This window comes from Halichoerus grypus, chromosome 1 (assembly GCF_964656455.1).
Source record: "Halichoerus grypus chromosome 1, mHalGry1.hap1.1, whole genome shotgun sequence".
Classification (NCBI taxonomy): Eukaryota; Metazoa; Chordata; class Mammalia; order Carnivora; family Phocidae; genus Halichoerus; species Halichoerus grypus.
In genome coordinates, this window is record NC_135712.1 from 69,522,510 (window position 1) to 69,538,252 (window position 15,743).

Consider the following 15,743-nt stretch of genomic DNA (forward strand, 5'->3'; position numbering starts at 1 on the left):
AAAGAAGTTTCCCTTTAAGGTTTGTTCCTTGGTTTAGAAGTTGTAGGGCTTTGGTATTTTTTGTTGTTGTTGTTAAGCACTTTCAGAGTTCATGATTTTGGTTCAGAACTAGTAATATTGTGCCATTTTCTTCTTCCTCACAAAGATGGTTTTTGATATGTGTCAGCCTGACAATAACTGGATACTAATTCCACTGCATATGATGTTGGGCAAATTACCTGAGCTCTTTGTATCTGTTTCCTTACCTGTAGAATGACAATAATAATGACATCTCTGCTATGGATTGAATTGTGTTCCCCTAAAGTTTGTATATTTAATTCCTAATCCCCAATGTGATGGCATTTGGAGATGGGGCCTTTGGGAGATAATTAGGTTTAGATAGGCTCCATGATGAAATTAGTGCCCTTATAATAAGAGACATCATACAGCTCACATCCTCCCTCTCCCTCTCTTTCTCTCTACCATGTAAGGACACAGGGAGAAGGAGGCTGTCCACAAGCCAGGAAGAGAGCTCTCAAGAGAACTCAACCATGCCGGCACCTTGATCTTGGACTTCTAGCCTCCAGGACTGTGAGAAAATTAATTCCTGTTGTTTAAGCCACCCAGTCTATGGTATTTTGTTATGGCAGCCAAAGCTCAGACAATCTCCCTTTCGAGTGATTGTCAGCATTAAACGAAATGGCACATGTAAAGCACTTAGACCCACGACTGACACATGACATGGCAAGTGCTTGGCAACTGTTATCCGTTGTTATTAGAAGAATAGGGTTCACCTGCCAAGTAAAATGAATGCTTTTGTTGCAAGGTGAGAGCACTTTTCTCCTGGACAACTCTGAAGACACACCAACCAGCATATTTCTGAAGACATAGTCCAACCTATTTCTGTGGAAGAATGCCAGTTGTGTCTTCCCAATGAAATAGAGTTCTCTAGAGGCACCCTGATCAAGAGAGACCGTCAGGGTCTGTACATCTAGAGCCCCAGGAGCAGTAGCTGGAGTCGCCAGCCTGCGGGTGTCCCTGAGAAAATGCAGGAGCATAGGGTAATCCCATTCCAGTGGCATCTCACAGAGGCCTTCCCTGACCACTCACTCTGGGCAGAGGAGCTGCCCGTCCCCCCTCCCCACTACTCTTGATCCTGTTACTCTGCTTAGTTTTCCTCATGGCATCTGAACTGACAAGCTTTGTTGTGCCTTTTCCGTCTCCTCACTGGAGTGGAAGCTGCCTAAGGAAAGCCTCCATTCTTTGTCTGCACTCCTGTGTCCCCACTACTTGAACACTGCCCGATACATTCATCGAAGCAGTGAAGGAATTTACTACAGTGGCCAATAACATGAACTTCGGCATCAGCCTTCAAATCTTAGCTCTGTGCCGCGTAGTGTGTTTGACTGGGGGCAAGTTACCTTGGTGAGCCTCAGTTTTCTCAACTGTAAAATGGAAGTAGGATGAAATAAGAAAATACATAGAAAGTTTTTAGCACAGTGCCGGTATCCAGTCAGTGCTGAACTGGCTATTTTCATTTTCTTGTTCTAACCCTGACCTGGGGGGCAGGGAAGGGTGATTTGTTCCCCTGAAGCACAAGAGACCGGCTTTCTCTGTGAGCCTGCCCCTATGACAGGCCACAAAGAAACTGGGAGCAGGGCAGCAGGGAGCAGGGGAGTGGGGATCACTCCCGATGCCACTATCCGATCCCACGAGAGGCGCTATGAGAATAAGGATGCAGACCCACCACTAAAACCAACCAACCAACCAAAAGGCAGGGGTTGGAGAGGAGGAAGGAAAAGGAAGAATTCTGGGAGGACAAAATATTCACAGTCACAATAGATGTTACTGCTACTGAGTTTCAGTTAAGCAGCTTCCAGCTCAGGCAGAAATCCTTTAGCAATTTCCCACTTCAGTGGGGGTGACCCTGCTAAGGGCTCCCAGAGAGCAAGCATTTTGCTGGATACACTCCCCTGCCCAGCTCAAAGCTTGTAGTGGGAGTAAGAAACAGACACACTCAGTACTTTTGTTTGAGAGCAAGAGGGAAGGGTGGGGAGGAGAGAATGGAGTAGCTGCTGTGCTCACATTTTGATAAAATGACATTTTTTTTCTCCCATTCTTTGCATCTCTCCCCTGAATCCCTATTGAGCCTACAAGTTTTTCACTTAAATACCCAGCAGACAGCAAAATTAGCTCTTAAAACTGTATGATAAAATGAGAACACATGTTCCTTCAATGTGACATGTTCATCTTGTCCATTTTTAGACTCTTTGGCTAGTGCAGGTAGTCTTTTGCTGACAGAAGCCCAGAAAAATGCAGAGGCCACTGGAGTCACATACCCTTCCCATCACCAAGTGGTGAGTGCCATAGGAAAGGAGAGAAAGAAAAGCCAATGAATGCTCTAACATGAAGTCACCTGGGTGTGAATTCTGGGGAGCACTCATGTGGGTCAGCCTACAAATTTATTCTTCCCATCAAATGAATCAGTTGACAGGAAAACAGTGATTTACTTGACAGGACATACACCAAATGTCTCTTTTGTAAAAACCATCCCATCACCAAAAGAAAGTAAATGTGAGGGTGGCACTTTTTAATCTGTGCTCCACACAATATTGCAGGATATTAATCAAGGTTACAAGATTTAAAATTTTCTTGCTGCGATTAGATACATTTGAAAAAGACTGATTTTTTTTTTTTTTTTGAATTTAGACTAGTTCCTTTATTGCATAACTGCTTGGAAGATTTAATATGCTAACATACATCATGAATCTTCGTGACAGAGATAAAAGGTGCAATATTTCCCAACATTATTTGACCACAGAAACCTTTTACATAAAACATCTCCCAGAAGTAGTGTCCACAAAGTTCATAGATCAGGATATCATGAGAAAGCAAGTGGCATCTTGTGAAGAAATCCATCCATATTAAGTTCACCTTATTGTGCGTGTTTTGGCATCCTGTCCCTCCCCAGTTTCCCTGCTTCTTCGTGGCTTGGAATTCCTCCTGTGAGAATAATTCCCCTGGATGGTGATTTAGGTCAGATGTGCCCATAAAGCCCCTGCCCATAAAGCCCCATAAAGAGTTGCACCTTCAAGACCCTAAGCATTAAAAAGATGTTGATGTTTCTCATATCTAATTCCAAATTTAAAAACACCAACCTGGGGGCACCTGCCTGGCTCATTGGTAGAGCATGTTACTCTTGATCTCAGGGTAATGAGTTCAAGCCCCACACTGGGCATAGAACTTACTTTAAAATAAAATAATCACGGGTGCCTGGGTGGCTCAGTCATTAAGCGTCGCCTTCAGCTCAGGTCATGATCCCAGGGTCCTGGGATCAAGCCCAGCATCGGGCTCCCTGCTCCGCGGGAAGCCTGCTTCTCCCTCTCCCACTCCCCCTGCTTGTGTTCCCTCTCTCGCTGTGTCTCTCTCTGTCAAATAAATAAATAAAATCTTAAAAAAATAAATAAATAAAATAATCAATCAATCCTCATCTGTGGCTTTACCCTTCCAAAAAATAGCAGCCTGTGAAACAAATGAAAAGGAACCCCATATTGTTTGAATTTTCTCCATGAAAGACTGTTTTAAAATGTCCTATCAAACTTGAAATCTTTGGGAGGGGCAGTGCTTTCCTGGTGTGCTAAACCGCCACCCAGTTTGCTCATCGGGCAGTCCAGCACTGGCCCTGGGAGGAAATGCCTTGCTGCCTGGGGGAAGGGGGTCCTAAGGATCCCTTGCTGCTCTACCCTGGTACAGATGGACTTAGTTCAATCTCTTTTTCCACCTGTGAGAGGAGACTCAGGTTGGTGAAGTAGGAGAAAACTTGCAACAGGAAGCCAGGGGAGCCAGGGGGACCAGCCACTGGGGACAGGCCCACAGCAGGGGTGGGGGGATTGGGAGTGGTCTACTTGGATGGTGGGTTGCCTATTGGATGGTTTTGCCTTAGGCCCTCTTTTCAGTCTTTTTTCCAGGATACTGACTATCTGCTCCTGTGGGTTCGTTGCTTAATATCTCTGTGGGGCTATGTTTGCATTTACTTTATGTGACATAAAGTAGTTATCTGTGACTTTATGTGACATGAAGTGACATCTTTAATGTGAATCTTTGATAACACAAGAACAGGAAATATTTCTTTTAGATCAGAACTCCTCCCACCCCACCCCCACCCCCACCCAGACTGTGAGCCCCTGGAGGGCAGATTGCTAAATGCCAAGCACCTGACAGCTAATCTGGCACAGAGCCGGCCTCCATCAATGCCTGTGGCATGAAGGAATGATAGGGTCCTTTCAGAGGGCAGAATAGCTTTCCCTTCCTTGGCTTGGCATCTCCCCCACAGCATTCAGGCCAGGACTCCGCAGTCAACAGGCTCCCAGCTAGATGTTATTATCTGGGCTGGCTTTGCAGGGAGGTGGCTCATGCTGCCCTTTTATCCTCAGCCCCAGCAGCCCCAGTGCCAACTATGATGATGGCATTTGTGATATTGTCACTCACACAGCATCAAAGGATCAAATCCTCTCCTCTTCCCTCACATTGGCCACCAACGCTCCATGGAAGGTAATTTATTTTTCTGAATACCAAACTAGTAGAATGTCTACAGGAAAACAAGCTGCTTGTAGTCCAGGCAGAAGCTGGAAGATGCCTGAGTCTGTTAGGGCAGGGAACAAAGAGACAAGGTCACGTGATAAACAATATAAAAAGTAACTCTCTATAATAAGTTTATTGGCAAAGAACTAGAGGTTTGGTAACATGCATGGTAGATAAGAAAGATGTATGATTATGCAATAGAACAGAATTAAGTCAGATTTTTTTTTTTTTAAAGATTTTATTTATTTATTTGAGAGAGAGAGAATGAGAGAGAGCACATGAGAGGGGGGAGGGTCAGAGGGAGAAGCAGACTCCCTACCGAGCAGGGAGCCCGATGCGGGACTCGATCCCGGGACTCCAGGATCATGACCTGAGCCGAAGGCAGTCGCTTAACCAACTGAGCCACCCAGGCGCCCTGAATTAAGTCAGATTTATCCAAAGATTGCCTATGTAGAACCCAAAGATGAGCTATCAAGAGAGTTATGGTTTCTCCTTTTCTAGAGGAGTTTAGGGTGAAGAAAGATCCCCATCTTCCGAGCTGAAATGAGGTCTGCCCAGAGGAAAGAAGATTGAGATGGTCTCAGATTTTCAAAGCCTACGAGTATTCTTACTTCTCTGAAAACCTTTACTGTGGTCATTAAACAGATACTTATTACACATGGATTCTAGGCCAACTGCTGCTAATTGCAAAATATACAAAATATACAACCATAACCAAGACAGAGTCTCTGCTCTCAAAGCCTACACGGAGAGCCAGGAAGCCAGATTTTCAACAAGAAATTTAAAATAAGTGTGAGAAGTGTCAAGTTGCATGTAGCATGGGGCCCATGGAGAAATGGGTGGGTGGGCGGCCTTTAACCTAATGTAGCAATAAGAGAAGGCCTGCTTGAGAAAAAGTGATATTCATGCTGAAAACTGAAAGGATGAGTTGAAGGCAGTGAGGTAGTGTTCTGGGTAGAGAGAAGAACATGTCCTAAGAGGAGACAGAAGAGAGATGTAAGAGGAACTTAAAGGAAGCCAGGGTGGTCAGAGCTCAAAGGTGTATAACAGAAGATGAGTCTAGGGAGGTAGTCAAGGGATCAGAGGCTGGACCAAGAAATTTGGACACAAGGGGAACCACTGAATAATTTTAAGCAAAGGAATTAGTTACATGATGAGATTTAGATTGTTTAATATAGAATGACATTATTTCCAGGCTGAGCTTCTACCTGGACCTAAGTACAGCTTTGCTCTGAACTAGGTTCTTAGGAAGCCCTATTTTCCCTTTCCCATTGCTGGATTTCAAGTAGAAAGTTGACACCTGGTTCAACTGCCAGGTCTTGCAAGCCATAAGATACAAACAGACACTTCGAGGAAGGAAATCTTCTTCCCTTGATCACTGTATGAGAAGTAAGTGATATATTTTTGTGGGATATATTTGTATTTCTCCATCTCCTGACCCTTGTTTGATCAGAAAGAGGCATGGTGAACTCTCTCTGAGTTCTTCTCTTCCTCCTACCATGGCTACCATCTTTAAAGTGCTATGGCCAATCATATAGCCTTGTGAAAAGTTGCTCAATACAACGGACATGGCATAAAGGGACATTCTGCTCCTTCCTTCCATCTTTTGAGGAAATGTTGGCTTTGTCATAAGCTGTTCTTTTTACGACTACTATAGTTGTTCAGAGCTCTTTCCCTTGCAACAAAACCTGTTTTAGCTCTTCGGAGCCATTCCAAATGTTTTAGAATTTAATCAGATCTTAAACCAATTTCTCCAATGGTTTAGGAAGAGAACAGGTGTAGACATTTCATGCAGGCTGTAGCTCAATAGCATCAGTACATCTCGAAGCACAAGAGGCAGTGTGCTCGGCCACGCAGGTGTGATTCTGTGTGCTTTCGATCCTGGAGAGCTTGAAGCAAGAACAATTTCCTTGTTGTTCTTGGCAATTTAAATTATCCTTTGTGAATGCAATACTGTTGGCAGGCCAGAATGCTAATTACTTGGAGCATCTGATCAGGCTACCAGAGACCAAGATCAGCTAGTCCTCCAATCTCCTGTCCTAAGTCTTCCCTAAGCCTGAGCTCTCCATGCTTCTACGACCTGTTCTCATGATAGCATGCTCCCAATTTCACTCAACTTTTAGTCAGAATCCGAAGAGCCACATGTGTTATAGACTTTGCTCATTGAACAAAAGACAAAAGGGGCGCCTGGGTGGCTCAGTCGTTAAGCGTCTACTTTCGGCTCAGGTCACGATCCCAGGGTCCTGGGATCGAGCCCCACATCGGGGTCCCTGCTCAGCCAGGAGCCTGCTTCTCCCTCTCCCACTCCCCCTGCGTGTGTTCCCTCTCTTGCTGTGTCTCTCTCTGTCAAATAAATAAATAAAATCTTTAAAAAAAAGGCAAAGAAAATATGACACTTATATATCTCTTGCTATTGAGGGGAAATTCTGTGATGACCTTCTGCAAGGTAAAGAGTAACAGATTTTTGGCCTTTTTAGTTGACAAAAGTCCCAGATACAAATCCTGCACAGGGTCAGGTAAATGAATGCAGTAGTCCAGGAGGGGACTGTAGGAAGTGGAGAACATAGGGCCCATCGAAAGGGAGGACCACTACTTCACTCCAACAGACTACTGCAGGGAAGGCCCACTGAAGCTGAATCTCCTGGTTTTCTTTTTTTTTTAAAGATTTTATTTATTTATTTGAGAGAGAGAGAATGAGAGACAGAGAGCATGAGAGGGAGGAGGGTCAGAGGGAGAAGCAGACTCCCTGCCGAGCAGGGAGCCCGATGTGGGACTCGATCCCGGGACTCCAGGATCATGACCTGAGCCGAAGGCAGTTGTTTAACCAACTGAGCCACCCAGGCGCCCTGAATCTCCTGGTTTTCTAAGAGAAGCCAGACATATGGGCTTTAATGTGAAAACCCCTCAATTTTTAATTATTTGCCACTATATATATAAAAAAATTTAGTATGTGGGGACCAAAACAGAGCATGTTTGTGACCACATTCAACCTGTTCGGGTCACCAGTTTGGGATCTGTGGTGTAGAGTCTGTTCTAACTGCAAAAATCTGCAACTAAAGAAAAAGCTTCATATTTCTGAGAAGGATGGATGAAATCTAAGGATAAATCCAGGCAGTGTCCTTAAAATTGGACACCTTTTTTTTTTTTTTTTGAGAGAGAACAAGCAAGTGGGGGCAGGGGGAGGGGCAGAGGAAGAGGGAGAGAGAGAATCTTAAGCAGGCTCCATGCCCAGCAGGGAGCCTGATGCAGTGCTTGATCTCACGACCCTGAGATCGTGACCTGAGCCAAATCAAGAGTCAGATGCTTAACCGACTGAGCCACCCAGGGGCCCCTATAGTTTGATACTTTTGGAAGAGGTTTTCATAAACAAAACATTCCACTCCTTTTCTCCCTACCATGTGTGAGGAGATGTGAAAATAGCATGTCTACAAGTCCACTAGGACTGCTGTAACGGGGTACCATGGACTAGGTGGCCTGAGCAACAGAAATCCATTTTCTCACAATTCTGGGGGCTAGCAGTTTGAGATCAAAGTGTTGGCAGGGTTGGTTTCTTCTGAGGCCTCTCTCCTTGGATTGTGGATGGCCATCCCCCTTCTGTGCCTTCACGGACCTGTCCATATCCTAATTTTCTCTTTTAATAAGAACACCATTTGTATTGGATTAGGCCCACTCATATAACCTATTCTAACTTAATTAGGGTCTTTTAAGACCCTATCTCCAAATACAGTCACATTCTGAGACATTCTGAGGTACTGGGGGGTTAGGAATTCAGCATATGAATTTTGGAGGGACACAATTCAACTGTAACAGCAGGTTCTCTCTCTTCATGTAGCCTTCCCTGGAGCTTCCCATTGCTCTCATTTAATGGCACGAGGTAAACTGGAAATAAGTATGTATTAACTCCCATCTGTACCCAGCCTTGTGGGAAAATTCAAAGAAAAAGAGATACAGAAATACAGTCTGTTCAAGCAGAAAAAGAGCTTGGAGATCAGAGTTCTGCTCAGAGATCATTTTATACATGAGGAAATAAGACACATAGGGGTCCTGTGACGTGCCAGAAGGACAAGGCCACAGCCTCTTTGAACTGGAAGGGACCTGGGGCATCATCTATTCTATCATTCGCTGAGGGATGCCTTCCTCCCAAAATGTTCCTGCCAAATGGCCCAACTTCATTCCAGATTGGCATGTCAGAGCTCCTGATATTTCAAGACAGAAATCATTTCACCATCAATGTTTTTCTTTTAGATAAAAATCTTTGATTCTAGGTAAAATACTGAATTCCTTTGACCATTCCTTTTAAGACATGATTTCAAGTGCTTTTACTGTCCTGTATATATCTTAATATTTGTTTTCTTACAGGGTGTGCCTAGAGGGGCACCTGGGTGGCTCAGTCTGCCTTTGGCTCAGGTCATGGTCCCAGGGTCCTGGGATCGAGCCCCACATTGGGCTTCCTGCTCCGCGGGGGGCCTGCTTCTCCCTCTCCCACTCCCCCTGCTTGCATTCCCTCTCTCACTGTGTCTCTCTCTGTCAAATAAACGAATAAAATCTTTAAAAAAAAAACAGGGTGTGCCTAGAATCTGAGAAGTAAATTTGTAGATGTGGCCACACTAGTATAAAGTGGATCAGGTCAATCACCTCCCTTACTGTTGCCATTATGCTTCTATAATTATAGCCTTTAATCATCTTAGCACATCTCTCTGTTCTTGTACATTAACCTAGTCTTAAGTCCTTTACATATATGCTACAAGATGCCCATCTTCTCACCTAGTACCTGTGTACTTGGCTTTTTCCCCCTGTCAACTTTCATGTTGCCAGATTATCCCCATTGCTCCAGCCTGTTGAGCTCTCTTTGGATTCTGATTCTGATATCCTCTCTACTCACTGTCTCCTCTGGCTTCAGGTCAGCTGCAGATTCATCAGGTTGTCTCTGTTGTACTCATTCAAGTTATGGGCAAAATTTTGACCAGGACTGAGCCTGAGTAGAGTCTGTCCTCTGGATTCACATGGATCCAATCAATCAGAACTCTGGTGTGGCAGATCATATCCATTCTCATCGAGTTTGTATTTCTCCACCTAGTTCAGAATGATGTTTTTAGAGATTTGGCTCAAGTCCCGTGGCTGTAGCCTTTCCCTACCTTAGGGCCGAGCAGCCTTAATTTTAAATACTCATCCAACAAGTCAGTGGCTGAGCTGAAACAGTATAGTCTCTGCTGTCCCAAATATCCCAAATATTTGGAGATATGAGAGACAGACAACTGGAACACAGTCAAGAGGACTGGGCTCTTCTCTTCTCCATCAGTCAAGAGAAAAAGGGATATGAGAAGGGAGGGCTTTAGAGTGACCTGTCCGTGAGAACATAGTTGCAGGTAGATTAAAATCTCTTTGGCTAAATCTGCTTTGAGCATGCCATTGTCCTTTCCCATGATTTTTCTGTTCTGCAAATTAGAGAAAATGATATCTTCTTAGGGCATCTGGCTGGCTCAGTCGGTAGAGCATGCAACTCATCTTGGGATTGTGGGTTTGAGCCCCATGTTGGGTATACTTTAAAATAAATCTTAAAAAAAAAAAGATATCTTCCTTAAGTATGGGCTGGTAGTCATTTGAAACAGTCAAACATGGATCCCCCACTATGGTTTTAAGATATTTCTTAGTTATCTTCTGTTTTCTCAGGTAAGAGAATTTTTTAATTATGTGACTAACCAGGAGAACATACTAAATCTGCACATACTAACTTGCTAGATATGAAGCTTTGCAGACAGTTCTAGTCTAGTCCAATGCTCAAAAGCTTCTATGCCTGTCTTGAGTTCCATAGTCTGTGATGTCATAACTCTAATATCACAACTGACCTCCTGTCCTTATCCTTGTCTTTAAGAGTTGAACCAAGAAAACTGAGCTCAGCTTTAGGTGGGAGATATTGGGGTATATTCCTGCCTATGAAAGTATGGGGAACCCTAAGATGAGTCTATAAGGAAGATATTGGGAATTCTTCATCTCTAGGGCTTAGGCAGAGAATTAACACCAATCTGTGAGAGATGGGGTTGGTACAAAACCTAAGGAAGGTGTGACCCCAAACAAATCTGACCTCAGACCTTGTAAGGGTTTCAGTTTTTTTCTTTGAAGATTTATTTATTTATTTTAGAGAAAGAGAACACATGTGTGCTAGCCAGGGGAGGGGCAGAGGAAGAGGAAGAGAATCCTCAAGCAGACTCCCTGCTGAGCGTGGAGACCAATGCAGGGCTCGACATGATGTTCTGGTCCCAGAACCCTGAAATCATGACCTGAGCTGAAATCAAGGGTCAGACACGTAACCGACTGAGCCACCTAGGCATCCCTAGGGTTTCAGTTTTTTTGATGATTAAAAGACCATTAGTAAAAGAGCTGCCACAGAGGGGGAAAAGGGGAGGGCCTTGTTGTAAGTCAACGATCTTCTAGGACCAAGGCTTACAGCCAACCACCAGTAGCAGTGGTGGCCATTTGGTGGGACACTATCTCCTGAATGCTGCCTGGAGCATCAGCTTCGTGTGCTGCATTGCTCCAAAAGCCTTTTCCACTTGGCCCGACTTCTCCCCTTTATCACCACATTCCTCTTTAGGTGCAAGCCTTCCTAGGAAAAATATATCACATTTCCATCCCTTGTGCCATCTCTTCCCAAGTGTATCCATAAGAGCTGTCTTAATCCATTTGGGCTGCTCTGATAAAATCACATAGACGGGGTGGCTTAAACAACACTGATTTCTCACAGTTCTGGAGCCTAGAAGTCCAAGGTCAAGGCACTGGCAGATTCAGTGTCCAGCAAGAGCCCACATCCTGGTTCATAAACAACCATCTTCTTACTGTGTCGTCACTTGGCAGAAGGGGCGAGGGAGCTCTCTGGGGTCTCTTTTATCAGAACACTAACCCATGCATGAGGGCTACGACCTCAGGACCTCATCACCTCCCAAAGGCCCTACGTCCTGATACCATCACGTTGGGAGTTAGGCTTTCAACATACGACTTTTGGGGGGACACAAACATTGAGTCCAGAGCAAGAGCTGTGAATGGTCCTTCCCCATCTCTGACTGGATTCAGATAAACTAGTGTTATTCTCCGTAGTCCTGGGCTCAGTCATATTTCAGCTGATATTAATTGGGCCTAAAGTAATGTTAGAGTTATCTTATCATCTCATCCATCCTTTAATGCTCCAAAAATCGATTTAGCCATGCCAAGAAGATGGGCATCTAGTTTTGTTTGTTTTTGTTTTTTTTAAAGATTTTATTTATTTGACAGAGAGAGACACAGAGAGAGAGGGAACACCAGCAGGAGGAGTGGGAGGGAGAAGCAGGCTTCCTGCCGAGCAGGGAGCCCAATGTGGGGCTCGATCCCAGGACACTGGGATCATGACCTGAGCCGAAGGCAGACGCTTAGCAACTGAGCCACCTAGGTGCCCTGGGCATCTAGTTTTTTAAAAGACTATTTTGAGAAGTAATCTTTTTCATAAGCAATTTATTGAACACCCATACAAGCACAGTCATAGTTAATAATAAAAAAAATTAGAAACAACCTAAATATCCATTAGGAGGATAATGTGTTGTTCCTGAAATAGTTTCTGTATTATTTAAATATCGGATAGTGAAAATGCTTTCATATTACTTGTGTCAAGTTATCACTATAGACTTCAAGTAGTCCCTTTCCTTTGCTCTTGTCTTTTATAATTGTTCTCACCGTGTTCTCTGTGATTATTAAAAATGCAAACGTGATTGTGGCACATTGGGAATTAAAGCTTTCTTGTGGTTTGTTCCTCATTATTTATTCATTAAGTGCCAAGCTCCTTGGCATGTGCAGTGGCCCTCATGATCTGTCCCTGTTCTCCTCCACAGCCCCGGCTCCAGGGCCTGAATGCTGCCTGCCAGCCACACGTGACTTCTATCAATCCCCTGAACCCGGCGGGTTCCCTCACAGCTACGGGGCTTTGCACGTACTCTGCCCTCTGCTTTCAGTACCTCCGCCCTTTTCTCAAAATCAAATTTGAGCATCGCCATCCCTCTTTACCCTCAGAAAAGTTAAGCGGCTTGTTCCAACAGCCTCTCTGGGCTCTTACGACACTCTGCCCAAAGCTGTGTTCACACCTGTCTGCCCAAATAGAATGCATGCTCTTGAGAGTGGAGAGGTGTATTCATCTCATATTTCCCACTGACAGGCCCTATCGGATGCTAAATATTGAACGGATGAACGAATAAAGTACTGTATGAACAAGTGTACAATTCTTCTAATGCTTATATCTTTTAGTTCCTGAAGTTTATTTTAGGCTGTACTTGATCTTTTAAACCATATTCACATATATGAAAATGTTGGGCTAGGGGAAGAGGGGTCCCATGCCCAGTCTCAGGCTCGGACCCTCCTAAGGATGGCCCTGCTCACAATAATAAAGCCCACCTGTAGTCCTCAGGTCCACGAGATCTTCTGTGACATTTGGAACACATCTGGGTACTTCAGCTGGGATATCCTATGTCTCTGGGAGATCAGAATCATCTCAGGATTTGAGCCCAATCTCGGTCACCCCATTCTTACTTAGTTTTCACCTCAGGCTGGCCCAGGTACAGGGGTCTCTACTGTATAAACCTGTGGCCAAGATAATTTTGAAATATGAAAGTGTTCCAAGCATGATGAAAATTAGTTCCCCTAGAATGCCTTATCTGCATATGTGTGTAAATTTGCCTTAGGAATAATAGCTGATCGGGACGCCAGGGTGGCTCAGTAGGCTAAGCATCTGCCTTTAGCTCAGGTCATGATCTCAGGGTCCTGGGATCGAGCCCCACATTGGGCTCCTTGCTCAGCAGGGAGCCTGCTTCTCCCTTCCCCTGCTTGTGCTCTCTCTCTCAGACAAATAAATGAATAAAATCTTTAAAAAAAAGAAAAAAGAAACGGTATTCTACTATCTTAAAAAAAAAAAAAAGGAATAATAGCTGATGCTGACCAAAGCACTGATCTCTTGATGTCCTCCATGCTTCTAGTACAGTACCTAAAGTGCACTTATAATTGGTCCCCTACAGCCCCACTGGAAAGTAAGCCCCACAGGGCAGCTAGGTATCTTTGATATATAGAAAATATATATCTCATACATGTAAGTTATGGAGCGTAGCACTATTTCTTGTCTTTCTATCCCTACTGCCCGAGAAACGTATGACACAATAAATATATGTTGAATATATGAGTGATTCTTCTATGAATATATGATGACTCTTCTATGAATAAGAGGACTAGAAAGACCAGCATCTCCCAGATAAAATGTCCATCAGTTGTCAGACAGGTGGAGGTATCATTCTCGGGTCTCCCCTATTAAATCTATGAGAACCAAATTCTATTCTACTTTCTAGACTGATTCTCTTCCTTTCTACCTTTTGTGAGTTCAATAGCGTGGCTCTTTCATAGAGCTGTGTGGTGGAGATGACATGGTGCTGTTGAAAGACCACGACTAAAGTCAGACAATTCTGAGTCTGAATCCTTGCTCCACCATGCTATAGTTGCTCCACCATCAACAAACTACATACCATCTCTACAGATCAGTTCTCTAATCTATTACGAGTTATGAATACTTACCTGCTAGAGTTACAGGGAATGAAAAGAAAATAATAGCTGATGTCAATTAATTTCTCACATTAGGGGCACCTGGGTGGCTCAGTCGGTTAAGCGTCTGACTCCATCTCAGCTCAGGTCTTGATTTCAGGGTCGTGGGTTTGAGCCCCGTGTTGGGCTCCATGCTCGGTGTGGAGCCTGCTGGAAAAAAAAAAAAAAACTCGCATTATTTCTGGTAAAAAAAAATCTGGTCTAAATATTTCTAGACAGAAATCATCTGAGCTCCTCTATTGATGGCATACTGGGAAGTTGATTAAAAGCTATATTTGTAAAGGGTCCCCATGAGCTGTAGGTTTCTGCTCCCCTCTTGAACTCATTTGCCTTATGAAACCTTTTTCCTTACTACCTTTTATTTTTTTTAAAGATTTTATTTATTTATTTGAGAGAGAGAATGAGAGAGAGAGAGAGCACATGAGAGGGGGGCGGGTCAGAGGGAGAAGCAGACTCCCCGCCAAGCAGGGAGCCCCATGCGGGACTCGATCCTGGGACTCCAGGATCATGACCTAAGCCGAAGGCAATGGCTCAACCAACTGAGCCACCCAGGCACCCCACTACCTTTTATTTTTTAAAAACATTTTTAACTTTAAGTACTCTCTACACCCAACGTGAGACTCAAACTCGCAAGCTGAGATGAAATCACATTCTCTACTGACTGAGCCAGCCAGCCAGCCACTCCTCATTACCTTTTGGTTGCACCTTTCCTTGCTGGTTTTATATTGCTTTTTACTCCTTGTGGCAGCTGATTCCTACACACGGCATCCCTGGAATCTTATCTTTCATGTATTCTTGTTGAGTCGCTTTGGTTTTCTCCCTGGATTGAATCCTAGAGACAAATCAATAGGTAACTATGGCTCTCTCCCAAACAGTAAAAGAAAATGAAAACAAAAACAAACCAAAAGACAAAGAAAGAAAGGCAAAAAGAAAAAGAAAAGGGAATCCTCTTTGGGGTAATATCTCACAGTTTATAGTAATGCCATGTTTTTATATTCTTTTCAGAAGTACGCACCATAGTTCAAGCAGTTCCATTTGGTTCTATACAAGCAGTCCCCACTGTTAGAGTAGGCTCTGTATTCCAAAGTGTATTTATAAAGCCAGTTGTGTAAAACTCACAATGCCAGTGCCCAGAGAAATGAGGTTACGTTGGGTCATCAGGTTCTCAGGGCAGTCCCCAAAAGTCTATCTAATCCCGAATGCAGACAACCTGGCACACTAGATGTGCTGTTCACTTAACTCAAGAACTCTGTACAGCCTTGATTCTGCAAGCGAGGGAGAGAGAGCACTCTGTGTTCCAATTCTGGGTACTGGGGACCCTCCTCTACTCCCTACTTGGCTGGGCCTGCAGAGAGGGGTGGGTCTGTGCCAGGGAGGGGGTTGGGACAAGGGCAGACAATCCTGGGCACCAGCACCAGAAATCTGATTCTCTGCCTCAGGACATCTCTCCAGTCCTTTCGCTTGTAATTCCGAATTGGGATATTAGAAATAGTAATGATGTTTTTATAGTGCTTTATAGCTTATAAATGACATATTTTCATCCCTAATATCTCACTGTCTCTTTGATTCTTAAAACAATC

The 15,743-nt window shown here is 44.0% G+C and overlaps 1 long non-coding RNA gene across 2 annotated transcripts; it reads right to left on the reverse strand.

Moving 5' to 3' along the window:
- Window positions 1-2,519: 2,519 nt before the first annotated feature.
- LOC144379848 (uncharacterized) lies at window positions 2,520-15,369 on the reverse strand. 2 transcript variants are annotated; one of them, XR_013443323.1, is made up of 5 exons: window positions 15,179-15,369; window positions 14,856-14,995; window positions 14,137-14,310; window positions 4,468-4,621; window positions 2,520-2,982 (listed from the first exon to the last, which is right to left on the reverse strand). It is a non-coding gene; the product is annotated as an uncharacterized LOC144379848 (long non-coding RNA). The 2 variants fall into 2 exon arrangements; XR_013443321.1 differs by having other exon boundaries at window positions 14,137-14,313.
- Window positions 15,370-15,743: the final 374 nt, after the last annotated feature.